The sequence below is a fragment of the Nycticebus coucang genome, chromosome 2, assembly GCF_027406575.1.
Source record: "Nycticebus coucang isolate mNycCou1 chromosome 2, mNycCou1.pri, whole genome shotgun sequence".
NCBI lineage: Eukaryota > Metazoa > Chordata > Mammalia > Primates > Lorisidae > Nycticebus > Nycticebus coucang.
Genome location: NC_069781.1, coordinates 120,007,069 through 120,034,276, shown reverse-complemented (window position 1 = coordinate 120,034,276; position 27,208 = coordinate 120,007,069). Strand labels below are relative to the sequence as shown.

General features: G+C 46.2%; 1 protein-coding gene and 1 long non-coding RNA gene across 13 annotated transcripts in view; one reads left to right on the top strand and one right to left on the bottom strand.

Annotated features, from left to right (window-relative positions):
• Nucleotides 1-27,208, bottom strand: part of NTRK3 (neurotrophic receptor tyrosine kinase 3) — a 367,735-nt gene that overhangs the window by 158,409 nt on the left and 182,118 nt on the right. The window lies entirely within an intron of this gene.
• LOC128579694 (uncharacterized) lies at nt 14,512-26,858 on the top strand. The gene is made up of 3 exons (XR_008378246.1): nt 14,512-15,062; nt 21,280-21,561; nt 22,411-26,858. It is a non-coding gene; the product is annotated as an uncharacterized LOC128579694 (long non-coding RNA).

Below are 27,208 nucleotides of genomic sequence, written 5' to 3'. Positions count from 1 at the left end.
ACACTCACAACAATCACTTGCTTTGCAAAAACTAAGCCAGTTCCCAAAAATACCTCGTACGTAAACTTTTAGAAAAACTTCATAGAGACTTCCAGTTAAACCAGGAAAACTAAGCACCATTCTTTATCATCTTTCTCTCCATGAACACTACTAAAATATAAAAGAATTTAAGAAATATCTGCGTATGAAAAGAAAGAGGAAGTCAGCTCTGCTGGGGAAGCTCAGTGCTTAAAGGGACAAGGTGGCCAGGAAGGTTGGCGTGGGGTAAAGGTGGCTGCAATAAGGCACTCGCACATCACCTCACTCCCAACCTGCAGGACTGCCGCAGTTTGCCCCAAGAAACTGAACGTGAAAGGCTCAGGGGAGAGCTGGGATGAAACACGAGGCTGAGCCCCTTCTTCCCCCTTCTAGAACTATGGAAACCAAACCTCCCCCACCACCATGCAAATTAGAGAAATGCTTCTCTGGAGAAACTCCAAAAAAAATGCATCTAGATTGGTGTTTTTCAACCTTTTTTATCTCACGGCACACTTAAACTTATAGTTAAACATCCATGGCACACTTAAATTATGTTGATCAAAAAAAAAAGAGTTAAAAAAAAAAAGAATATACTTACTGTGCTTTGAATTGCTTTTGAAAAAAAATTTAATTAATGATCTTTAAAATTTTTCATGGCACATCAATTGAAAATCACTGGTCTAGAAATTGATACCCTCAGATCTCCCAAAGGAAAGTCAAATTTGCTCTGTAATCACGCTGCACTAAGTAAGCTGCATTCACAGACGTGTGTGTGCACGCGGGAATCATACCAGCTTTCCAGGCCCTTCAGCAAAGCTTTAGCATGAAAATGAGAGTAAGAGACAAGCAATCAAGGGCCTGCAGGAGCCAGAGGCAATGCAGGAAGCGGAAGGAGACCTTTGTAAACTGTTCTTACTATCCACAGAAGGGTAAATGAAGGCCTTGTGCCTATATAACAAACTGTCCTTGGGAATCACTGAACATCTAAATTTAACAAAGAAGAGTGAAAAGACAAAGTCAAGGAAATTACCCACACAGTTCCCAGCACAGTTCACACAAGTGCACACTATCGAGGCACAAAGTCACAAAAGGCATAATCCTGGGGATCAAGAGAAGATGCTCAGAGCTTCCAGGAGGGAAGGCGAGGTCACATTCACAAAGGAAGAGCAATCAGAAAGATAATGAAATTCTCCCTGACAACACGACTGCCATTTCTGTACTGAGCAGTTCCTTCCAAATTTTGACAGACAACTTTTTAATCTGGAATTCTACGTCTAAAAAATGGATTACTTCGCTGGATAGGAAAAAGAAAGGTATTAGAAAATGTGTAAAAATGTGTCTCACTAGTCCCCTTTCTTAGGAAGCCTCAGGAGAAGGAACTTCAGCAAAATGGGGGCAAACACAGAAAGGAGGAAGAGGACACTCAGCATCAGACAGCGGCAGCCTCAGGCCACCAGGCTGCAGGAAGCAGGTGTCCAGTGGGGACGGTTTAGGGCAAAAATAAAGGCAGGATTCATGCCCAGGCTGTCTCTCACTCCAAAGCTCACAGCCTTCGCTTCAGCCACAGACTTTCTCAGGCCTGTAGACCATGGACTGCAAGGAGACAAAGTGACCAGCTAACAGAAGTCACCACCATCCCTCCCCATTCTGTTCTTGGCATGATGGGACATGCATTGTCACAGCGCCTCAGGGGAAAGGCAAAGAATCAGAAGAAGTTTGAGAAGATAAAATATTGGAACTTTTGTGCAAGAAAGTTTCTTTGAATCTGTACACAGCTAGTCAATCCATGGACATCCAGTGGTCAACAAAATGTTCCAAGATCTTGCTGCCTAAAAGTAGCCACCTTCTCTACATTATTCTAGGATGTGAAAAAGCTGGGACCAGAGCCACACAGGGAAGGGTCCTGCCATTGGCTTCCCCTGGCATGGGGTCACCCAGGAAGACTCCACAGAGATGAAAGAATAAAGCCCAACACCAGAGCCCCAGGGAACCCCAATATATACAATGTAGGCATTGTGAGATTGAGGGCAAGGGGAGTGAGGAGGACAGAAAAGTGGAAGAGAACCAGAAAAGGGCATTGTTTTGGACATCAAAGGAAGAGGATTTCTAGAAAATTCAGGAGACAAATAGGATGAAGAATGAAAATAGGTCACTGGATGTGGAAATATGGGGGTGGCCTTCACGAGAGCAATTTCTACTTTCTCTCTACTGTGCTGGTAGAGAGAAAAGTGGCAAATTATAGTGAGTTGAGGGGTTAGTTGGAGAAATCACGATCCTGGTAATAATTTTTTTTTTTTTTTATTAAATACTTCAGAACATCGGGCTCTGCAATGTAGCTTCTTTAATCTCACAATGCCTCTGTGACACGGGTACCATGATCTCCCCCATTTTAAAGACGGTATTGAGGCATGGAGCAGTGACCTACCCGAGAACACATGCCTCCTAGCAAAGAAGTGAAGCTGGAGTGCAGACTCCCGGTCTGGCCCGGAAGCCGGTGCTCGCAGCCCTCAGCCAGCACGGCCTCCCGGGAAGCACAGGCTGTAGGGGAAGGATCACAGGGACCCTCCATCAGCTGTGGCTCATTATGGTCCTTGTGAGCAACCACCTTCGAATGCAGGTCCTGAGACCCTTTATAAAGATGTTCTTCTTGACCCTTGAGAATTGAGACAGGAGCGAGTCACCTGGGTAGACTCACCCAGATAGATCACAGATAACTCATCAGCTCCTCTTCTCCCCAGCAGTGCTGAATGCTCTTATTCAACTATGTCCATATTGGAAAAGAGCACCACACGGCCAGACTGCTGCCCCATCCCTGAGGCCCTCTTACTCTGCTCTTCACAAACCACACTCCTCAAAATGAAAGCTGATAACAAGCACACAGGCCGATCCTGTCAAAGCATATAGGAGATGACCCCTGCAGCGTGCTCCTGCCTGCCTGTGTCGGGGTCCCACCGTGTGGGGGCTAGCACAGAGGCGAGACAAGTCTTCCCTGGACAGGACAGTGCCGGGCACTTAGCATCCCTGGGCCTGCACAGAGGAAGCAGGCTGGGATTCATCAGTCACAACCCAGGTTCCCTCTGTGGGGGTGGCTGTGCACGTGTGGGGCACAGGGTAAATGGCAAACCTCTATACCTTCCATCCAATTTTGCTGTGGACCTAAAACGTCTCTAAAAATGAAGTCTAAAAAATAAATCATTAAAAATAATCCATTCTCCCTACACGACACACAAATACATTTCCAAACACCCTTTGGGGTGATTGATGGAGGTGCCCTAGGTTGAAAACTACTGATAGAGACACCAGCATTTCACTCTAGGAATCCACGTTCCTTTCAAAGTCTGGCCAGTCCTCACACTACTTGCTCAGGGGAAAACCCACGGACCTGTGGCCCTTCTGGGGGAGGAAGCATTTGTTTTCACCTTAATAACCACAGTGAGGAATTGATCAAGATACCAAAAGAAGGGACCATTAACAGGGTGAACAGCTGTCTAGGGAGCTCACTTCTATTTTCTTGAAACTGCCCAGCTCTGAGACAGGTCCAGAGGAGTCATTTTCTGTCTTCTGAGTTCTACGCACACACAGAGCTAGGACCTGTTATCAGCTTCTCTGCTGTCACTAATCATTCCAAATTACACAATGGCTTTGTAATGCAGCACTAGTAAACAAAAAGAAACAGAAACATTCCCATAGCCTTTCTGGTAAGTTCAAGCTTTTGAGAGAGACCCTCCAGGGAATATAGGTCTGTTCAAATACTCACACCACATTATTCTCTTCCAAAATTGGTGCCTTTTTCCCCCCTCTGCAGATCTGCAATGGGTTCCATTCTTCAACTATATTGCAATGGAACCACTGGATCATTAGGGAAACCCATGGCCCAAACATCCTTATACAGCAGGACGTCTATGCTGTCTGTCCAGAGTCTCTCTCTTAACCTTCTCTGCTCCTTCCATAGGGGCAAAATAAGGGTGCAGAGTTAGGAAGGGCTCAGATTTCCATAAGTGGTTGATTCCCAGATGGGACTCATGTTCCCAGGGACAGGAAGTGTCTGATGAGGGAGCTCCACCACAAGAGGGTGAAACCCCACCCCGGTGGGCTAAGCCCAAATTGCAGGGGGGAGCAGCTGGACCTGTAGGTCACCAGGAGGACCTACAGGTACAACAGCATTCTACAGAGGCCTCTGGTGACTGCAGGGTAACTTCCCCAGGCTCAAAATGCAAAAGGAGAAGGGAGAGAGGTAGCCAAGCAAAACAGAAGCAGAAAAAAACAGTTTCCCAGGTAACCACCCCCCCTGTGGATCAGAGGAGGACTGCCTTGGTATCAGTGTCTCTAATACCCTACCCTTGCCTCTAAAATCCTCTCTTTCCCACCAACTCTCTGATTTACAGAGCACTGGCAATTCTCCAAGAAAAGCCAGCCACTGGCCAAACCCTAGGGCATCTATCCAGTCGGTATGTATAAGTGGTTCTTCTCTAAGCTCCAGATGAATAAGGCAGAGCCCCAGGGATGCTGGGATCCCTTTGGCTTATAAAAAAAGGAGGAGAGAGGTAAAATAAATTAACATTTATTAAACACCTGCTATATGCCAGATATGTTGCTGGGAATTGTATTCTCATCTCCTGTGATCCTGAAAAACTACCTTCCTTCTCATTTGATCAACTAGAAAACTGATCCTCAAGTAAGTGTAGTTTTCCAAAAATTGCCCAGCCAGGAAGTGATGAAACCTTTATTCAAAAGCATGTTTGCTGGCCTCCAAAAGTCTTCCTCGCCCCACCAAACTACCCATTTCCTACACCGTACAGCTGACACCCAACATTCCTTCCAAGTGGATAGGGCTTGGTGTGAATAACCTGAGCCTGTATGAAGAAAGGGAAACGTGGAGCCAAGGCATCTGGGGATGGGCCACCACATATTCTCAAGATTGGGCCAACTCACAGAAGGTAACTTTGAGCAGACAATTCCAACATGTATGGCTAAACTGTAAAATCTCAGGGCCTAAATCCATCTACTTCTATACCCCTTGCTTTATCTCTGTACTTCCTTCAAAAGAAGAGTCAATGGAGGAGAATCTCACCTCTTAGGTCAGAAAGCCCTCTCAGGAGCCGTGGCCATCGTGACTGCTGTTTATCTGGCAAGACTGACATTTTCCGCACCCCTCCAAGTTAGGCAATACCCCGTCACTTTCTTTGGAATGAAAAGTGAGCAGAAGTGAGGATGCGTCACTCCCACACGGAAGCTCTAAGATCCAGTGTGTAATCTATCACATTCTCTGCCTCCTGTGCTGGCATTTGTGGGTGCCTGAGGCACAGCCCCAGTCAACTGCAGTCCCTGAGCGAGACCAATGTGGAGCAAAGGACTCCATCCAACACCTAGCACGGGGTGGGGGGGCATAAGAGACGCAGCCCTGTGGCTGTAAGCCGCTGTGAGGGGTGGGGGCGCGTTCTATCACGTCTCCACATCTGACAACGTTACTTTCGTCTTTTCATTCAGATAGTTGGCATGCTTCGTGCCATCTCCCACAAATCCCACCAGAAGAGCCTCGTGCAAAAGATGCTCGTCTTCCCGACTGATGCAAATCATCTTAAAATGCCCCTCCCTGCTCTCTGTCCCAAAGTTGAGTTGGAATCTGACATTCCGCAGACAGACCATGACCACCTAGATCTTATTGGGAGGTAGGAGAAAACAGGCCTGCCTGGCGCTCATGCCTCTTTAATGTGTCAGAATGAAGCAAACAAGCCAACCTTTGGATTAAGAAAATGATTTTTTAAAAACCTCAACCTTTCCCTACTGATAAAAATCAAACATTGACATGTCCCTGGTGGGCGAGAGCTTCGCATCAACAAATCTGGGAGCAGGAACTCATAAAACGAAGTAAGTGAAAGCACAACAAATACAATTAAAAATCCAGCCACGCTCCGAGAGGGATCCCATTTACTATCTCATAAAAAGAGCCTGGTCCTCAGAGGCAAACAAAAGAAAATCAATTTCTTAATTTTTATTGGCAGATGTGGGACAGAGGCCAAGTGAACATGGGTTATGCCCAAGAGCAGAAGACGTGGGGGACCAGTCACTGGCCTCCTGCTCCTGGGCTGGCTCCTCTGGGCCCTCCCCGCTCCGCCTCCTGCAGCTTCCGGACAGACGTTGCCCTCTGTGAGCTGTGGGGCACGCAGGGTCCTGCAGGCTACACAACAAGCCATGACCTCCTCACTGCTCTGCTCCTCTCCCTGAATCATGTCCCAAAAGATAAGCTTTATTCTCTGGCACAAATTCCCTCCCAGCCTCTTACAGGAACCAGAGCGCGGTTCATACCTCACAACACTCACAGATTGGAGGCCCTGCTTGGAGCTCGAGAGCGAGGTGCTAATCGGCCAGCCTGAGAACACACACACGCGGAAGGAAAGGGAAGGCAGGACGGGGTATGCCAGGTCCTCGGCTTCCCTAGCACCCCCTTTCTCAACCACCACAGCAATCCTGGGGCTAGATCTTATTATCCCCAGTGGTGCGGTTGAGAAAACTAACGCTCCAGATTTCATAATCTGCTCAAGGTCACTCAGTTAATAAATGGTAAACAGATCCACATCTGTGTGACTTCAGTGTCTGGGCACATTTCACTGCAGCAGGCTGCCTGACCCTCCGGCCTTGTTTTTCTAACAACGCGAAAAGTGGCCAAAGTCTCCTTCCCAGCCCGTGTTTACACCCTTGAAATGCATCTGTATGAGAACTGGCTTCATTTAGGAGGGAAGTCCATGGCATTTGCGGGAAACTTCAGACCAATAACCATGGCACCAGGTTGTAGCTGTCAGGGGCCAGCAGAAGTCCACAGGCAGAAGGATGGCCATGGGCCGCAGCAGGGGCCTGAGAATGGAGGAAGAAGCAGCCCAAGGGAAGGCAAATGTCACCAGACTTCTCCAAGCTTCTCTGTGCAGACAGGAGTTCAGACCATCCCAGGCATAAACTGGAAGTCACTAATTACCCTCACATTGCATGTATAAGGTGAATGGAACACAAAATTTCTTGTCTAAGACCCCAGACAGAGATCACAGCTCAAGTCTCGACATTTCTACGTTGGCCCTAGCAAGTGTACTGTGGCTAGCTAGTGTTACCCTGAAAGAAAGGTATCTATTTCCCGTAAAGACTTGGTCACTACCTTCCCCCACCTTCTTGGGAATATTTGGAGAAGGAGGAAAACATCCCTTGAGATCACGCTGTACCAGGTGCTGCTACGTGGAACCCCGGATGTCCCCATGCCCTTCACCTACCTGCTCATGTCGCTTTTGGCACTTACTAAACTATCACTCGCATGATCTTATTTCAAGAGAATTGAGACTTAGAGACCAAGAGAATTGAGCTTAAACTGTTGTGGGCTAAGCCCAAACACCTCTGATTTCACCTAGGTCATAGGAGGGAAATCTAATAGCTAAAAGCCCATTGGCTGACCCTGGATGGCTGCAACATAAAGTTCTTTAAAATAAAGTGAAGCATAATGAATTAAAAGAGATACAGACACACAATGCTGAGGAGAAGAAAATTATTTTCTGGGGGAACTTGGGGCCTGATAGACATTGGCTGATGTGGGACTTCCCCACTAGAAAAGTTACCCATAACTGCATGAGTCTCACACACTGCAGGAGAGTAAGTCGGAAAAACCCTTTCCACACTAATTTCTAAGTAGAAGTAAAGTGACATCATGGCATGTTCGATGCCTAGAAAAATCAGAGTGATGGTCCTACATACACTTGCAATATAACACAATAAGAATAGCTAAAGTCTGTCGGCACTCACTGACCATCACTGGACAATTACTGTCACAGTACTGGGCCATATATATAATTCCATCCAATCCTTACAATGCCTCAGTGAAGTGGTTCCTATATTCAGGGTCACAGGAATTAAGTAGTCTGCCCAAGGTCACACAGCACGTTAAGTGTCAGTGTCATGATTCTCACTGGAGCATAGGACTCCAGAGTCTATATTCTCAATTCTTCCCTTCCCTACCTCAAGGTACATAATTATCTCAAGGCCTCAAATAACGAGATCTAGAAAGAGAACCCTTCTGAACTATAACACCCTTAAATCTAGGATGCTGAAGTGAGGCCTGAATTTATAGTTGGAAGTATCCATGAAAGTCTCCAATGGATTCTTCTAGGCCATTCTGACACTGTAAACTTATTATAAAGCCCCGAGACTCCTGAGTGCTCAGAACCTCTTACTGTGGGCTTGATACAGATGCCATCACTTTATGTCAGATAAAAAGACATTCTTCCTTTTGTTAGAAAACATTCACTGGGCATGTATGTGGCCTCCTAGGGGTTCGAGTGAGGGAGGGTGAGGAGAGTTAAAGACCAAAGTGCCTTTTAGAATGGAGGATCTCATGATTTGGTGCATTAAAACCTATAATCCATCAGCAATGCAACCCACAGACCTGTATGCACACATCACTGCTCAAGGGCCCTTTCCTACCTGTGCACTCAGTCATCACTACGTCCCCGTGGGATACTCAAAAGAGGCAGTCACCTTCCCATTTCACAGGTGAGGAAACTGAGGCTCAGATTGTTTAAAAGAACAACCACACGGTCAGAGGAAAGTCAGCGCTTGTGATTCCCAAACAAGTGGGCGTTTGAGCTCACATCAAATCTCCTCTAATAAAAAATAAGAGGTGGCCATGATCTCAAGACCCCACCTGGGGAATAATATTCAACTCCCCACCAAATGGGTCTTTGTGGAAGTTGTTTGGAGAATTCATGAGTTTGGTTTAAACTCTCTTCCTAGGAATAGAGCCTTTAGGGGTGGCTCTTAAACAGTGGGGCCAACACACATGACAGAGGAAGCACTGTAAACCCAGGCAAAGGGAAAGTGTGCCTTATAAAAGGTGGATTCTTGTGGGTGTCCCTGGAGGAATGGAATTGTCAAGGATGTGACAGGGTATCTCTGTAGTCCCTGAACTAGGACCTAGCGGTCTCTGGTGGTGCCCACAGAGCTCAACAGGCCCCAAAGGCACTTCTGCTGAGGGCTGTGCATGCCCTGAACCCTGGGTCCCACAGGCCCTGGCCTAGCAGAGGTGATGGACTATTACAGGTGCCTCCAGGCCTCTCTGTGGCCTCTCGCCTGCTGCTCACTGGACCAGGTGTTGGCACCTGCACATCTAGGTCAGCGCATCTCCCAGGCCTGGCTCTCCCAGGCACAGCGTGGCCTCAATCCAGAACACTACATCCAGGTCTCAGGACCTACAGCAGGAGCTCACCCTCCTGTGTCTATGGCGAGAACATCTTGTGGACAAGTCACAGAGCAGTCCTATGAATTTTGACTTTTGGAAGTTATGCCATTTGTCAGCATCACAATATTTAAAAGAAACATGCATCTCCGGAATCCATGAGGAAGTCACACCTACATTTGAACCTGTGCTGTTGTTTGGTTGTCCTGGGGTCAACACTGGCCCATCTCCCTGCTTATTCCAATTTAAACTTGTTAGCTGGTTTTAAAAGTCTCTAGAACAGAAATCCCCGAAGGGCAAAGGTATCTTTGAACTGCTTTGTGTCTCTAGTAAAGGGGCTTTAAGAGAACAGGAAATTAGAAAATTACATGCTGCCCAAGTGCTATTCCAGACAGCAGCGAGCATTGCCTCTCCAAAGGTATCCTTGGGCTGCCATAACAAAAGATTACCAAGTGGGTGCCTTAAAACAGCAGAATTTTATTCTCTACAGTTGTGAAGGCCAGCAGTCTGAAATCAAGGTGCCAGCAGGGCCGTGAACTCGAATACTGCATAGAATCCTTCCTTGCCTCCTCCTAGCTTCTACTGGTGGCCGGGCAGGTCCATCACTCCAGCCTCTGCCACAGCACAGCCTTCATGTCTCCTCTCTCTTTGTAGGGCACCAGTCAAATCATATTAAGGCTCCACCCTACTCCTATATCACCTCATCTTTTTTTTATTAAATCTTAACTGTGTACATTGATGCATCTAAGGGGTTCAGTGTACTGATATACAATGTGAAATGCTTACATTGAACTAAGTAAGACATCCATCACAATTATACTCTTTTCTCAATAATTTTTAAATGTACCCATGGCATCATACACATTAGGTACATCATACACCTCCCTCCACCCCTCCCCTCTCTCTCCTCTTCCCTTCTACTTTCTGGACTATAATTATGTTTTACCATTCATATGAATGTTTAGGTGATTATATATTGATTTCATACTAGTATTGAGTACATTGGATACTTTTCCCCCCATTCTTGAGATACTTTACTAAAAAGAATATGTTCCAGGTAAACATAAAAGATGTGCAGTCTCCATCTTTTTATGGCTGCACAGTATTCCGTGGTGTACGTATACCACAATTTGTTAATCCATTCATGGATCTGTGGGCACCAGGGCTGTCTCCATGTCTTGGCAATTATGAATTGGGCTGCAATAAACATTCTGGTGCAAATGTCTTTTTTGTAAAATAATTTTGTTGATCACCTGGATATATTCCTAGTAGAGGAATTGCAGGATAGAACTACTTTTAGTTCCTTGAGTATTCTCCAACCTTCTATCCAAAAAGGTGGTACTAGCTTGCATTCCCACCAGCAGTGTGAAAGCGTTCCCTTCGCTCTGCATCCACGCCAACATCTGTAGTTTGGGGATTTTGTGATATGGGCTAATCTTACTGGAGTTTAGATGATATCTCAGAGTGGTTTTGATTATATCACCTCATCTTAACTTACATCTTAATTCCATTTGCAAAGATTCTGTTTCCAAATAAGGTCCTATTGACAGGTACTAGAGATTAAGATTTTAACCCGTCCTTTTGCAGGACACAATTCTACCCACAACATCATGTCTCCCATCTCTCTAATCCTCAGCACCCAGGGCATGAGATAGCATTGTAAGGGTAGGGATGAAGGTGGAGGAACCACAGTCTCAGGGAGAGCTGGGAATTCACTATAGAGGCATTTAACCTCCCAGGGGCAACTTCCCACTCCAGATCCTTGAAAGTGACCTAAACACTACAGTCCATGATTCACGCCATACCTCCTAGATCAGTCCTTCCTGCCCATGTGCTCACCAAATACTGTCTCATATGCCGAGCCCTGAGCTAGGGACTGGGTGGGGGTGGGGGGGAGGGGCAGGGGAGGAAGAGGACACAACTATAGGAAGAGGTCTATAAGTGGGACACACAGATAAACCAACAGAGATGACGCATGGGATGAGGGCCACCTTGCAGGGGTGCCCAGGGCAATGAGGCAGCCCTTGAGAGAAACTCAGCCAGAGGAGGGGACAGAGGAAGGCAGCCCAGAGAAGGACCCCAGCCCAGCAAACACTCTGGCCTTGACCCCACCTGCCCACACCCTTCATCCCGGGAAAGCCATCCTTGTCCCACCCTGGACGACTTGCCTTCCTCCTGTCCTGCAGATCCTACCTCTGCCCCCTTGGTGGCTGTCACCTTTGAGGCACCTTGAACCTTGACCACTGTTTCTTCTCCCCACACACCAGGACAGCAATTGGACAGGGGCCTCTGCAGCCACCATCAATCTCTTGGCTCCCTCATTCCTTTCGCAGGCGTGCCATTAAAATGATATAAGTGTTTCATTCCAACAGCACTACAGCAGGAACGACGGGTGTGCAAAGGGTCGACTGGTTCTCAGCGTGGGAAGGAATAAAGACAATCAATCAAAATAACATTGGGTCAGCTCCGAGATCTCTTCCCTCACATGGCATGTTGTATAAACGGTAACACCTGCTCCTATTTACACGCCTGCCCTGGCCACCCTGATGGCTGGCCAGTCCAACACCACAAGGCATGCACAATCTGTAAGAAGTTCCTTTGGTCACACAGGGCAGGGCAACGATGTCCTCTGCATATCCACCACGAGACCCTCATAACTATGCCAGAAACCCCATGTGTGTGCTGGCACAGATGTGCTCCTGAGCAAGGATGTACTAGTGCCAGTTGGTTGAACACGAAACAAGTGTGTAAAGAGACTACTGATACACATTTCTTTACAAATTCACCCTGTCCTCCATCTCACCAGATAAAATATTTCCATGGGCAATGTATATAATACACTTAAGGGTATATAGTCAAGGATATTGAATACTCCAACCAAACACCCTGAAAAGGGATGGTAAGGTAGTTGGGGGAGGGGGCGGATTCCATAGCAGTGAGTTAGCCACGGTACCAAGGAAAAGAATCCAAAGATCTAAACTCGCAACATCACCCCAGTGTCTAACCTGAAATTGCACATTCTCCTTCAATTTTGCAATTTCTTGCAATCTCTTTTACGATGTTATTCTTGTACTGACTTCCAGATCAGGCAATGTTATTAAATGAGACAATTCATTTGAAAAACAAATTCTCTCATCTTCAGGGCAGCTCCTCATCAAAAGCCTATTTCTTTATGCTTCCATTAACCTGAAGAAGGTACAGGTGGGGAGTTAGACCCTGCCAAAGAGGGACACCTGATTCTATTAAAAGGCACAAGACCACACATCCCAATGCACCTAGGACGGTGTTTGTTTAGACCTGCTGTTCCAGCCCTGTTTGGTCTGGATGATAAATGACAGAGTCACCCTATTAAAAAGTAACTTAGCCCTCTTGTGTGTGGGAGTGGACGGTGGATAAAGGGAAGTGACGAGTAGAATCCACAGTGGCTGTAGACTCCAGACACTGGGGCGATGTCTCGAGGAAAGCTGTGAGCCACTCCAGTCAACACACATCTGTTGAAGCAGCTATGGAAGGGCTGGACGTGTATCTTCAGAATACCCACATAGGACATAGTGTTCTTGGGCAGTCGATAAATATCACTTGATGATGATGCTGCAGCCATTGATTTTCCATTCCTTCTTCTCCCTCTGTTCCCTTCTCCCCCCCTTCTTCCTCAGAGTACAGGTCAATCAATCTTAGGCCATCTTGATCTACTTGGAAAGCTTAACTGCCAAGAAGCTAAACCACTTGTCCTCTGGCTCCAATCTCTTAGAGAAATTAGTGCCAATGGAAGTGTCAGTATCAATTTCATAATGTTATTGGATGAAGGCAAGGCTGGGCCGCATCCCATATTCCTGACGGACTATCAGACTGATGAGGATGATGCGTACAAAGACAGACAGCTCTGACGGTAGAGGCAGTGACTCAAGAGCAATTAGACTGACAAGACTATCTTTAAGCCCCATCGCTTAATGCTGACACTGGTATGTTCCCCACAGAGATTTAGAATATGGGATGCAAGTTTTTCCCTGTGTCTCTAGGGGTAACTAGAGATCCTGGAGGCTTGCAAAGTAGCCTTTGGCCCTATAACTCTCCCAAGAAGATGTGAACAAAGGGTTCTAATGCAGCACAAGGATTGTGCTCTCCTGCCGGGAAGACTGAGTATCTGCCCCCTCCCTTTCCCTTCCCCTTCTTTTCCCTGCCTTCTAAAGAAATGTCAAGATAAAATGTAGGCTATGTATTTAAATTTAATTCCTTTGCAGAGTCAAGGGAAGGCTTGGGATTATTAAAATGGAAATCAAGATCTTGTAAAAGTCAAACCATCCTAGCAGGAAAGGAGATTTATCCCAAAAGGCAATGGCAACAGATGGATGGGATACCGTGAGGGTTCTGAGTTCTAATCCCAGTTCTTACCCCAGCACCGCTGTAAATACAACTGCGTACAATCAAGAAGCTGTCACTTTACCTCTTTGGGGCCTCAAATTCCTCATGTAAGGTCAACCTGGCCTCCTGCTATGTGAGGAGATGAAATGCCAGCAGTGTCAAGGGCAACAAAGGGATCAAAGGAGGATTTTTTTTTAAGACCTGCCAAGGTGTGTAGAAATTACCTTTCATCTGGGCAAGCTAGCAGAAGCACAGAAACCACCGTGGAAATGAAGATGGAGCATGTGGTCAGGCCCAAGAGAGGGAAAAGCAAGTCTTGTCTCCTGTTCAAATGTACCACGTGCAAGAGGCACAGAAATGACGCTGAAAATACTTCCGTGGTGTGCCTAATCTATTTTAAGGCCTCTGGTTGAACAGTTTATTTTCCCTAGTTCTCATGAGTTTATGTTCCCAGGGCAGCAGGCATCATTTTGAGCCTGGGGGATTACAGCTATATAACCAGGTTTGCTTTATTATTTTTTAATTGCTTAACAATATTGTTCGTTGGTGTTCCATTAAAAACCCCACAGTGTTTCATAATGGAATTTAAAATTCATGCTATTTCAAAAAGTCCACTTCAGAATACATGCGTACGTGTGTGTTTCCAGGGTTAGCTAACACCAATGTTAATTAGCTGATCTTGACACTCACCTAAGCAGTTATGCCAAGCAAAACGATACATGGAAGGGATCAGGGTATAGTAAGCCTTAGCTGGACTGTGTCAACCCAGCCCAAAGGCTGTTGTGGCTATGACCCGAAAGTGCTGACTTTCCAAACATACTCAGAACATTGGCCTAATATGCAAATGTGTGGATCAGGCAATCCTTCCCAAAGTTCCTTTAAATAGCAGGCCCTTTAAAGACACGGTAGTTAGTGCAGCTAAGGGTATTTTAAGATCATTAACCAATTGAAAGAGAGGTTGGGGGCAGAGAAATTTGAAGTGGTGAAAGTTCCCGCTAATCAGAGGTGGTTCAGAATCAACGAGTAAGCACCTTGGGAACTACTGGAGAACGTTATAGGAGCTCATTAGGTAGTTAACAAGTTTTGTTGGGCACACACACGGCTTGGTTCTCCTGGGGCTCACAGACTCTAACATGATGGACTTCATGCTCCACAATCTGGAAGCACAACTGTTGGGAAATCCTGAATAGGTTACCAATATTTTCACCTAACGACATCTTTGTTGAAGGTAGAGGGCTTCCTGAAATCAATAATTTGCCCCCAGGACTTAAATGGAGTCAAGAACAAGGACAATAAACAGGAGAACATCCAAAAAGAAGTAAAGAAAGTGTTGGTGCGTTCATTGTGTTTCCCTATTGTTGAATTCAAAAATGTGTGTGTCACAGGTCATAGGGAGAAAACTGGACTTCACAGGGGGAAGGAATTCATGGATCCCCAACAAGATGCTTCTCAAAGTCACCAGACTGCAATCCTGGTAAGTGGCATTTATTTTTAAAATCTTTGACTTTTAATGGGCCCAGGTATCATTCCCATCTTGGCCTGGGTTTACAGATTGTCTATATGTATGGAATGTTTTCCACTTCAGATATTAGACACATTATCTTTTCAAAGTTTAGCTAGGTAGATTGAGTGATCAGTAGATACTACGTGTGTGTATGTGTGTGAGTGCGTGTAAGAAGGCACAGCCAAGAAGTATACACACACTCATCTATACACAAATAAACTACATCTCATTTATGAAAAATCATCTGAACTCCAGACACTGGGCCATGCTTTCCTATATTTTCTCATTTAATAAAACTACTATTTAATGAGTCTGGGCTATGGCCAAGAATTGCCCCAAGCAATTCATAAAAATTTCCTCATTTAACCCTCACAATCTTGCAATGATCATTTCCAGTTTACAGACAAAGAAACAAAGGCTCAGAACTGTTTTTATTAACCTGCCCACTATCCCTCAGGTAATAAATGGTGAAACTGAAATTTCAGTCCAAGACCATCTCATCCCAAGGCCTGTACTCATCCTGTAATATACTGTCTGCTGTGAACTATAATTTTAAGAAAACTTACAAAACAACATTAAGAGAGAGCATATTCGAGATTTTCCTTGTGACTCCTGCAGATTTTTCATTAAAGTCACTCACTAATATAATTTAACTGTGTCCTGATTCATACCCATGTACAATTTAGACTTGACGCCCATCAACATCTAATTGTCTCATCAATCACATGTCCTGCTATTACATGAGCAAAAACACTGGTTGTTGTTCCCCAAATACACAATCTACATTTCCACCTTGTCACAACCTATGCCTATACTCCCCATACTACGGACCAATAATTATTGATTTAAGTGACAGTTTCTTATTTTCATATACCCCGAATGACAATGCAACCCCACACTTCCCAGACCAACTCAATTTGCACCACTCCCCTGAAGAATTTCTTGTACCTGCCTCTCCCACCCCAGCCAGTCACTTTCTTCTCTGAACTCTTGCAGCACTTCTGAAGACAGGTTTCCCTGTCACTTCTTTTGTCTCTCCCTATTGATTCTTACCCTCTGCGATCCACCAATAAGGCTTAAAGGGAAGAGGCTTGTCCTAACTCAATACTTTAATTCTGTTTGACTAAGAAAAGGCAACAGTGCTCATGACACTAAGGAGAATGCCTAAGTCACAAGCATATTTCCACTGTTCTGTTAACTATGACGATCTTGGTCATGTCACTTAAATTCTCTAAGTATCCATTTCCTCATCTATAAATAAGGTTAATAGCAGTAACTACCTCATCAGGCTATGTACATAAATAAAAATTATTCTGATAATAATTCTAATAAAGTAAAAAAATAGCAGTTAGCTAACTCAGGAATTTTGTTTTTGACACTTCTGACCCCCATAATAATTATTGATTTAAGTGGCAGTTTCTTATTTTTGTAAACCCTGAATGACAACATGTGTAGTATAATATTTTCTAAACCCTTCCATTCCATACTGGAGGATCAGAGTGAGCCATGCTTCCCATCTCGGATCAAAACTAGAGAACTTAATGGTGCAGGTAAGAACGGAGCTTATTAGAGGTAGAGAGGAGGTCTTTCACTGACAGACTGGCTAACTCTTTTTGGCTTCTATACACTTCAGCCCAATTCTTCACCTATCCAGGCATTTAGCAGGGACCCAATAGATGTTAAATGACAGCACAGTTGACTATGCTAGATAGACATGGTTCCCCAATTTCCATAGCTAAGAGGGAACGGCAGAATAAGGGGTGTCATAAACATTTCCAGATGTTCATCTGAAACAGCTCCAAGATCAGGACGGGAAGTAGTTAGCGCCTGACACGGGGATCTGCCACCCCATCACGTCCTAGAGAGAGGCAGGGGGAGGCACCAGCATGGCTGCCATCTCTCATTCTCCCCATAACATGGTGAAAACAGGCAACAGGCTCAGAGAGACAAGGTGACTCGACTGAGCCTATATGGCTAGAAAGTGGAAAGATCGGTTTGAACCCACATCTGTTAGACTTAAAAGCCAATTCTCTAGTCTCTGGGCAAGCTCAACAGCCATACCTCCGACATACTAGGCCCACAGGTGTCTTCGGAAGAGGCATCCAGACTTCTGCTGTCAGTGGTGACAGGGGCTTCCACACCCAAAAGCTGAGTGTCCCTACTGCAAAGCATTGTGCGATACCATAAGGGCAAATGTAATTAATGCTGATTGTAATCACGAGAAGTTAAAAGATTTATTAGCCTAGTGAGCTAAAAATGGTTTATGCTAATCAATCAATGAGGAATGAGAGGGAAAGTGATCATCTTTGGGAAATGGGTGGGGGGGCAGCAGGCAGTTGAGGATTTGTGTGGACCTTCGGCAGACGAGACCAGACCAGGAGGCTGAGCGGCAGGAGCACTCACCCACCCAAGTGAGCTGCCGGACGCCAGTTATCTCAGGGACAAGGAGCTGAAAATTTAAAAAAACTTTGTGCCCAAAGGGGTGTCTATGAGCTGTAAAGTACGGAAGCCTTATTAGCTTAGTAACTTTAAATAAGTTGCTTAAGTTCTCTTAACCGTGGTTTCTTTACTTGTTAAACTGTGATAATAGGCCTGACCCCAAAGATTGTCCATTGGACAGATTCAAAAAACACTAGCTTACTATATGCCAGGTATTGTTCTAAGGACTGGGGACATAACAGGAACCAAACAACGCCCCCCCCCCACCTAGTGGAGTTAACATTCCAGGGGGAGGCAACAAACCAGCCAACTAAGCCAATCGATGTCTGTCAGGTGGGACTGACACCCATAAAGGGGTACAGACAGTGATGAGGGGACAGAGAGTGATGGGGCTACTTTGGCATAGTTTGTTCACAGGCTTATAGGAGCCATACTTTCAAAGGGTCTGTTGCACAGTCAGTGCATGAGGGCTCCATTTCATAGCCAGGGCAAGAGACCTCAGACCTACTAAATAGAAGTGCTCAGCTACGGGGGAGGGGGCTGACTGCTGAACCCTGCAAAGGGTACTTTTCAGGAACAGTCCTCCTTGAAACCCCACAATTCCCTCTCAATGTGATAAGAGCAAGGTGGGGATCTGATCCCCAATATACAGTAAAACCAGAAGGTTCATTTGGTCAGGGCTAAGGGCTCTCTATGGTGGAATGTTCTCCAAGTTCAAATCCAAGTTCTTTGTGATCTCAGTTGGGCAAGTTATTTGCCCTCTCCGTGCCTCAGTTTCCCAATGAAAAAATAGGAATAATGAGAAAAATAATATTAAATAACCAACTACCTAACAAAGATCCTAAGCAGGTTGTGAGAGTTAAATGAAGAAATATTTATAAAATACTTAGCACTAAATAAATACTAGCTAAATAGTAGTATTTATAGTACTAGTAGCTAAATAAATACCAGCTATTAACAGTATTGTTAACTTCACATATGCATACAAATACCTTATCGAGATAAAATGCTGTGATTTACGGAAGTGGTAAAAATTGGAATTTCATGCCCTTTAGCAATTTGCTGTGAGTTCTCTTCCCTGAGATCAGGCTGTGTAAAAAGGCACTGATTATTTAATTTGACACTACAGGAAGTTGATGGAAGGAAGGTTTGCTCCCTTCTGTACCAGCGTAGATGGAATGTGCTATGCTGAAAATCAGAGGTGAATATAAAGCTGATAATTCAACCTGCGGTGATACCACCGGTCCCACCTCCATGACCAATGGAGCTCTGAGCCCAGTTCAGTATAAGCCGAGGCCTATTCTGGGCAAAAAGAAATGGAAATAACAAAACCTGCCTTATTTGTTTATACTGCCAGTTAGGCAGTCAATCCTAAAAATATATTGAATGTCCATGGTGAGCAAAACATTAAATAATATCATTAATAGCTACCATTTATTAAGAACTTGATATAAGCTAGACATGCAGCTCCATTCATCTGCTGCCCATGCAGTTCCTCTGTGAGTTCTGATCCGAGTGCCCGCAGCTTTCACCCAGTCCCCTCCCAGCTAGAAGGACTCCTCCTCCCTTGGCAGGAACCCCACAGTCCACCCTACCTTACGGCATTTTATAGGGTCTCATCTGCCTGACCAGATGTGTGCTCCTCAAGAGAAGAAGCATTTTAGAGTCATGGTCCTATCCTACAAAATGGGCAATGCATCAACAGGCATCTAATATAGTTAGAATGAATTAATGAATGGAAAAAGCAAAACTGCATCACACCGCACATTTCACTACTGGAGTTTCTGCAAAGCATTTAGTAGCTAACATACTGGTGGCAACCCCAGGGATCCAGGACAGAATACTCCTGGGACTCAACTCCTTCTGTGTCCATAGAGGGAACCACCCTGAGCTTCTGCAAATATAATGATAATGATGATAATAAGTAGCAGCAGCAAACATTCAGCAAGTGCTTACCATGTTCCAAGCATTGTGTACTTGGCATGTATTTTTTTTTCCATTTGATTTTTGCAATTCTCTGAGGTAGTTACTATGAATATCACCATTTTGCAGATGAAGCAACTGAAGCTTAGAGAAATATAGTCCCTGTTCACGTCAAGCAGCTGTGCTCTACAAAGCCATGAGATGTCAGAGGGTCAGGGGAGGTGGTCTGTCTGAGGACGTGGTGCATCCAGTGAGCTTAGATTCTGGCTAGGAAGGCAAAGCCCAGGCCCTGGGATAGGGCCCCACCCGCAGCCTCCGCCTTCTATAGAGGAACTCACAGCTCTTTGCCAAAAATCCCTCTTAAGCCCTCCCTCTCTCTCCACAGGAAAGAGATTATAGGAGATCTGTGTCACTTAAGAAATTAAAGCGGGAAGGGTAGTCAGATGGGGACATGCAGTGTCTCAGTGACCCCATCCAACCAATGCCACCAGTGAATCAGTGTTCTAGGAGGAAAAGCATTTCCCAACTTTGGAACTGGGCTCAAGCTCAGATTCTAATAATGCAATATTATGAGAACAACCAAATAACATATTTCCTGGAAACTTGAAATATATTAATCCAATAATCCTTGAAAACATCATTATCATTACAATGTTCATCATCAAGGCATCTTAGGTTGTTGGCACAGCGCTTTATGCCACCAAGCACTTTCGCATGCACTGGCTCATTTGCTACCCTCCTCCCAGTTGCCCTCTGACACTGATAAAGCAGAAAACATGCCACCCTTCCAACCCGTGATGGAACTAGGACCCAGTGCACTGCCCACGCTCACGTGATCAACCAGCCAGTATGAGAAGCCAGGATTTCTGATGCTATCAATACAACACTGAGGCGCCAGCCCACGGTGATTCCATGCTATAAAATACCCAAGATGAGGAGTGAGGCTTTCCAGCAGGGCAGCCACAAGGTTTGCTCAACCCAAAGGCAACATTTTTCTCTTTCACATATATCGTCTGGAACAGACTCAGCATTCAGGTTGCCTTGATAAACGAAAGAGAATCAGACTGAAAGGGATTCACATCTTACCTCCCCCACAGTCAGTAAAACAAGCCGACTGAAGTGGGAGAAGCCTGCCATTGGCAAGGAAAAGGGCCCTGGTGGCAGAATGGCACTGAATGTAGGTGAAGGCCTGGCTTGTGGGGGAAACGGAGAGAAAGCAGACAGAAGAGAAAAACAAAGGGGGCAGCAGGCCCCGGCCCTCCTGGTTAATGCCCCCCGAGCTCTCTGCTGAACAAGCCAGTGAGGACAGGTGGGGGAGGCATCGTAAGCGCCAAGCCTTTCGTGTGTATGTGTTTTTAATGTCATACCTTGATCATGTGGGAGAGTAGAAGAAATACGTGTATAAAATGGAAATAGAGCAAAATTTATGTCTTTTTATAGCCAATGATTCATATAGAGTGATGGGTTTTAAATATTAATAATAAGTAAATTTTTAGGACATAAGGTTGGAGATGAAGGGAGATGATAACATTTCTCTCTTTTTTTTTTTTTTGTTCACAGTCCAAACGCAGAAAATTAAGTACAGTAAATATTCCACCTATAGTTAGCAATACTTACATAGTTTATTACCTCTGCCTCGGGGGCCTCCGTTCCTCCTGGGAACAAAGACACCGCCTCTACTTGATGCCGAGATCATAATTCGGGGATGGGAAGAAACTTGTTTCAAGAATTAAAATAATCTCCCATGAATTTCAAATATGACAAAGAGACTGCGTTTTCACAGAAATGTGCTGCTCACTCTTTCCCTTTTTCCGTGTCTCTGCAGGGTTTGAAAAATCTCTGAATCAAGAGCATCTCTAGAAAAGCCCTGTGCCACTGAGTCTCCCCAGTGCAGTGAAGAAGAGCGTTCTCCCTGGCTGGCTGTGGTCTCGACAAATTCCCTTCCAGTCATGGCCCTCACATCAGCGCTCACCTCTTCCATGTGGGATCGAGTGTAGAAAGAAATGTGCATGTGTCCTCCTGACCCAAGCCAGTTCTTGCAGTGTTCTGACCCATCCTGGAGGGTGGAACGATAGGAAGTTCTTGATAACCTTCAAGAAAACTGAAGGTACATCTATACAGCTGTCAACTACCACCTCGGAAGAGCATCTGGGAAGTCAGGCAGCGCCCCCAGAGCTGCACCCTGCCCCTGGGCACTGTGAGCTGCTGATATAATCCTGACTCCCGCTCCTGGCCAGCCAGGGACATGCTTATGCCCACTCCTATACCAGCTTTTGGGATCCCCCAGCCCTTTCACAAACCTAGTCAAGATTCCTCCCAATAGCTTTCTGGGGAGGAGGATTACCCTCTCCTAGCTTGCTGTCCTTCTGCCTCTGATGATTCACTGGGGAGAAGCCTGCTGCCAGGGTGGGGCTGACACACACTGATGTGGGCAGTCACCTGCTAAGGAAAGGAAGGGCCTGGGGTGGAGGGCCTTCCAAGGCGGTCCTGCTGCCTGGCAAGGGGAAGGTAAGAGCACATGGCAGGAAACCTAGCCTGGCCTTGGACTTTGACAGACTCGGTGGCAAGTTTGCAGGAACTCGAGCCACTTTGGCCAAAGGGCATCCTGTACAGCAAGTAAGCACAAGGACTCTGACGTCAGAAAGTTCTTGGGTTCAAATTCCAGTTTCTCTTTTCACTAGTGGAGGGGCATCATGGGTGTTATTTCTCTCTCAGCTTCTTCCCCTATCAAATGGCAGTAACATGACAGCTGAACTCCGGGGGTTGTTGTGAGGGTTAAATGAACTAAGATGTGAAGAAGTGTTTGGTGTTGGTTAGGTTGTCATGAGCGGGACCAAACATCTTCCTTCCAAAGGTCGAACAGGGAAATTCTGCCATTCAGTCTCTGTCCTTTCCAGAAAGATCCCTACCATTACCATTTTTTCAACTTCTCTTCCCAAATTTCTGGCCCCAACAGTGCTGGCACCACTGCCCTCCACCATGCCATGATGCCTGTTCCTGAGGACAGAGCTCTCCAATGAGGCCAGCAAGAGGTCTCCCGCACATGCAGACACAGCCACCCCCAGTTACTGTACCCTCCTCCAAGGCAGGGCAAGTCTGAGGCAAGGTCACGCTCAGGAGAGCAACTCAAGAGCCGCGTGTGCAGTTCTGGAAACCTTGATGCCCTGCACGTAGGATGAGGAAGATGTTAATGAAAAAGGGAGGGTCTAGTTACCAGCCAAGCGTCCACCTTTATTCTCCTCTGAGCCAGCAGAGAGAGATGTGGTGCTCTGGCATCTTTCCAACAATCTGCACATTGACCATGAGCAGGAAGCTAATTGCTGAGCTGCAAGAGACACAGAAAGCCCAAAGAAGGGGCATGTCTCCCTGTGTCACACACACACAACCCTCTGACAGATGCATTTTAGGACTCTCCTGGAAAAAAGAGAATTTTCCAGCAGCAACAGCAAGCAGGGGGCAAGAGATGAGCTCGTGCCACTCCAAGAATTTGATGAGCACCCGATACCAACAGCATAAATAAGCCCTTTAATAAATTAGAGAGCTATTCATTTAAATGGATCCTGCCGTCCCTTCGGTGCCAGTTAATCTGTAATTCAGATAGATCAGGGACGGCTCTGCTGGGAGACAAGAGTCCAGAATATAGAATGATTTTGTCCCCTGGGCCGAGGATTCCGCTTGGTAAGCAGCACACACACCCTACATGTTCACTTCATTATTTCTCCTCTCCCTTTCTCACCTACAGACAGTCACAGGCACACACCTGGGACAAAACGTGCACTCTGCCAGACTCGTATCAACGAGCTCCATGCACACCCACATCTATGTGTGCGTGTCCCCCCATTCCATTCTGTGCATGGCTCCCGTGGTGTGTACAACTTCCGGGCAAGCATTCCAGGCACCTCAACCAGGACGGGCAAAGGAACACGTGGCAGGTGCATGTGCCACTTTCCAGAACCCCTGCGGCCAGAGCTGCCCCCTCCTGGATGCTGTGGTGGGTGGGACACTGTGATACGAACTGAATGGTGCTCCTCTCCAGTTAATATATCAGAGTCCTGCCTCCCAGTACATCCAAATGTGACTGTTTTGAAGGAAAGGGTCTTTAGAAGGGTAATTAAGTTAAAATGAGGTCCCTGGTGGGGGCCTTTCTTGGAAGAAGGGGGGATTCGGGTCCAGAGACACATCAATGGATGAGCATGTGAAGCCACAGCGGGAAGAAGGGCCAAGGAGAGAAGCAGCAGGGACACCAGCCCAGCCTCGGTCTTGGGCTTCTGGCCTCCAGGACTGGAAGAGAATCTGTTTCTGTTGCTGAAATCACCCAGTGTGTGGGACTTCGTCATGGCAGTCCTAGCAAATGAGCACTAAGCCAGGAGGGAGATGGTGCTCAGAGGATTGTACAGTCACCACAAAGGGAGTGCCGCCCATGTCAGTATTTGCTGGTAGACTTCTGCACGAGGACACCTGTTATAGGCCCTTCTAGTCTTACATGGTGCAATGTCCTAAGGCTGCAATACATGTTAAAAAGGTTTGCCAACTAGATGATACCGCCAAAGGTGTTCTGTTGCTGCTGCTGCTGCTGCTGCATATGCTCTGGCACATGCGAAACCAACTCCACATCCAGTGATGAGCATTCCCAGATTGTCCCAAGACCACACAGGGGTGGTGATAATTACTGCAATACAATGACTACCATTTTTTAAATGTTACATGTGCCAGGCCTGTGCAAACCATCTTCCATCCATCATCCCCCTTAATGCTCTCAACACCCCCATCTCTGTAGGGTAACTGCAACTATTATCCTTATTTTAGAGTAGAAGAAACAGAAACTGAGAGATTTAGCGAAGTCATGTAAGTGACGAGCTGGGACATAAGCCCCTAACTTAATCACTACCATCATTTACGTTCTATTCGGTTGCACAAATATTGACTGCATGAGCTTTCTTTTGCAGGCCCCAGGCTGAGAGGTGCTGAAAACCATCTGTTCCTTCCAGGCAATTGCCTACTTAATCTCTTGAGGTCAAGGGTGTGACCTTCCTTACAAGGAGAGCTCTCCCGTGAACTGCTGCTTCAGGCACATCAGAAGTTTCAGGTCACTGGCACGATTTCCCAAGCAGGGAGTGAAAGAGAAAAACTGAGATCAGAGACACTGGGTCTAGTCCCAAGCCTGCCCAGATGGTGACCTGAGACTCTCTGGGGGAAGCATGTTCTCACAGAGGGAACCACAGGCGTGAAGTCCCCAAGGAAGCAGCATGCTTAGCATGGTCAAGGAATAGCTTGGAGGTCAGTGTGGCTGGTGGGGAGTGACCAGCAGAAGGAGAAGGGGTGGAGGATAAGTACGAGAGGCAGCCCCAACACAGACCATGAGACCCTGCTCAACCATGGGGACCCTGGGAGTGAGCATGTACTTTGCCCTAGAGCTGAGCCCCGGGGACCCGCAAGAGCTGATTATCCTGCATACGAGATGGCTGGGGCTATGGTGTGCGGGGCAGACACGTAGCTTGGGAGTGTGGAAGCAAAGAGCCCAGACCAAAGGCTCTCTGGATCGTCTAGGAGAGAGAAAAGAAGGAAGCAAAACCCCAGTGTGAGAAGTAATTTTTGCCAAGAATACCGTTAGCCACTGGTCTCATCTTCCAATTCATTATCAATATATTCCAAAATTTCAAAATGGATTATTGTCTGGTATCAAACAAGGGGCTTGCAATGCTTCTCTTTTCCATTCCTTATTATTATTTTTTTGAACTTTTAAAGTAACCTTCATTAAGAAAAAAACATTGTTTTTAATTTTTCTTTTCATATACCTTTATTGATTTTCATGTTAAAATGTTTCTTTTAATATTTGAAAACAGATCCGCCCTCCCTTGTTCAGTGACTTGTACTGTGCTTTGGGAAAGGAGAGCCAAAGAAAAACTCCTTAGACCAGGGCTCGATAATAGGCCCCATCCCTTGGACAAATTACTGAGCTCAGAGCACCTGCAAACCTGGCCTGCAACTACCTGGTTCATTTGGTGTGAAGATTAGTTCAAGGGAAGAGTTAAGAAGGGCTGGGACTTCGCCGGTGCACACAGTAGGTGCTGCATATATGTTAGCATAGAGGATAATGATGATGATGACAAGAACAAAGGCAAAGCCCATCTGCCCAGCCTCATCCCTTCCTAACCTGCCACCAGCTCATGCACACACATCAGGCTCAACAGAGCTGCTGGTGGTTCTCTGAACTGTCCTGTTCTCTCTAGTCTCCTGTTCTTACACACCTCCAGTCTGTCTAAACAGAGCTCTCCAACAAATAATTCTGTGTGTCCCTAAAGACTCAGCCCAGGTGCCACTTCTCTCGGGAGGCCCCACAGGCATCTCTGCTGTGCTGGCAGAGCCGCGGCTGCTGGCGGCTCCTCCCCTCCCGACCTGCCCACCTTCCCCTGGAGACCGTGGGTTTTCCCATGGCAGTGAGAGTGTCCTTCACATCTGTGCCAGGAACTGAGCCCTGAACCAAGGCGCCTGCAGGCCCCTCACCAACATGGGGCATTTCTGTTTTATCCTGTGGCTCCCATGCCTCACACAGTGTCCTTCTCACCCATGGTCAGTGTTCAACAAACATGTTGACAAGGCAGACGAATGAATGAACCATTCCTTACATCTTCTTTTCTCTTGTCATGAGAGTCCAAATAACCCAGAGCCCAGATGAACAGACCATCTATCTGAAAAAGAAAGAACTTCTCTCGCTTCCAAGTTGGCCACTTCAGTAGGCCGAACAGTGTCTTCTGCCCCCCCAAAGAGATATGTCCCCCTGGAACCTCAGAATGTGACACTATTTAGAAACAGAATCCTTGTAAATATCATTAAGGTAAGTATCAGAATGAGATCATATAGGGGCAGGTTGGGCCCCAAAGCCAATGACAGCACGTTTTTACAAAAGACAGAACAGGACAGAGAGGCACAGAGAAGAAGGTCATGTGAGAGAAACAGCCGGCAATGACACAGCCACAAGCTGAGGAGCGCGTGGGGCCACCAGAAGCTGCAAGAGGCAAGGCCAGAGCCCCCCCCAACAGCCTTGGGAGAGAACACAGCCCTGCCGACACCGTCTTTTAAACTCCTGGCCTCCAAAACTGCAAGCAAAGTACATGTCCGTGTTTTAAGCCAGCCGGTTTGTGGCGATGTGTTGTGGCCACCCCAAAACACAGTCATGGTCATCTGCAGATGTGTCAGGCCCAGAGATGGAGTTTTCAGGTGGTCCTTCAAGGCCACGCTCATCCTTACTCCAACTGTAAGCATCACACCTGCAACCTCACATCCTCAAGCGGTTGACTCCTCCTTGCTTTTTGCCCCAAGTTCACTGTCCTGTTTACTGCTCCACAGCCTCAGGAGGCAGGTTCATTGCAGTGATTTTCACTGGTGTGCCATGAAAGGATCTTAGGTGTGCCATGAACATTTTTAAAGATCATTAATTAAATTATTTTTGAAAGAAGTTCAAAGCACAGTAAGTATATTCTTCTTTTCCTCTTTTTTTTTCTTGATCAACATAATTTAAGTGTGCCACAGAAGTTAAACTATAAAAGTTCAAGTGTGCCATGAGATAAAAATGATTGAAAAACACTGTCCTATTGTTAACCTCATTTCACAAGTAAGGACACTAAATCTTGTACAGGTGAAGTCATTTGCTCCTGGATGCGGAGCTGGACACCCCACCAGGTCTGTCTGGCTTCTGTGCTTGTGGCCACTGTGCCCCCAGACCTCCCAGGGCCCCTTCACTGCAGTGGGTGCAG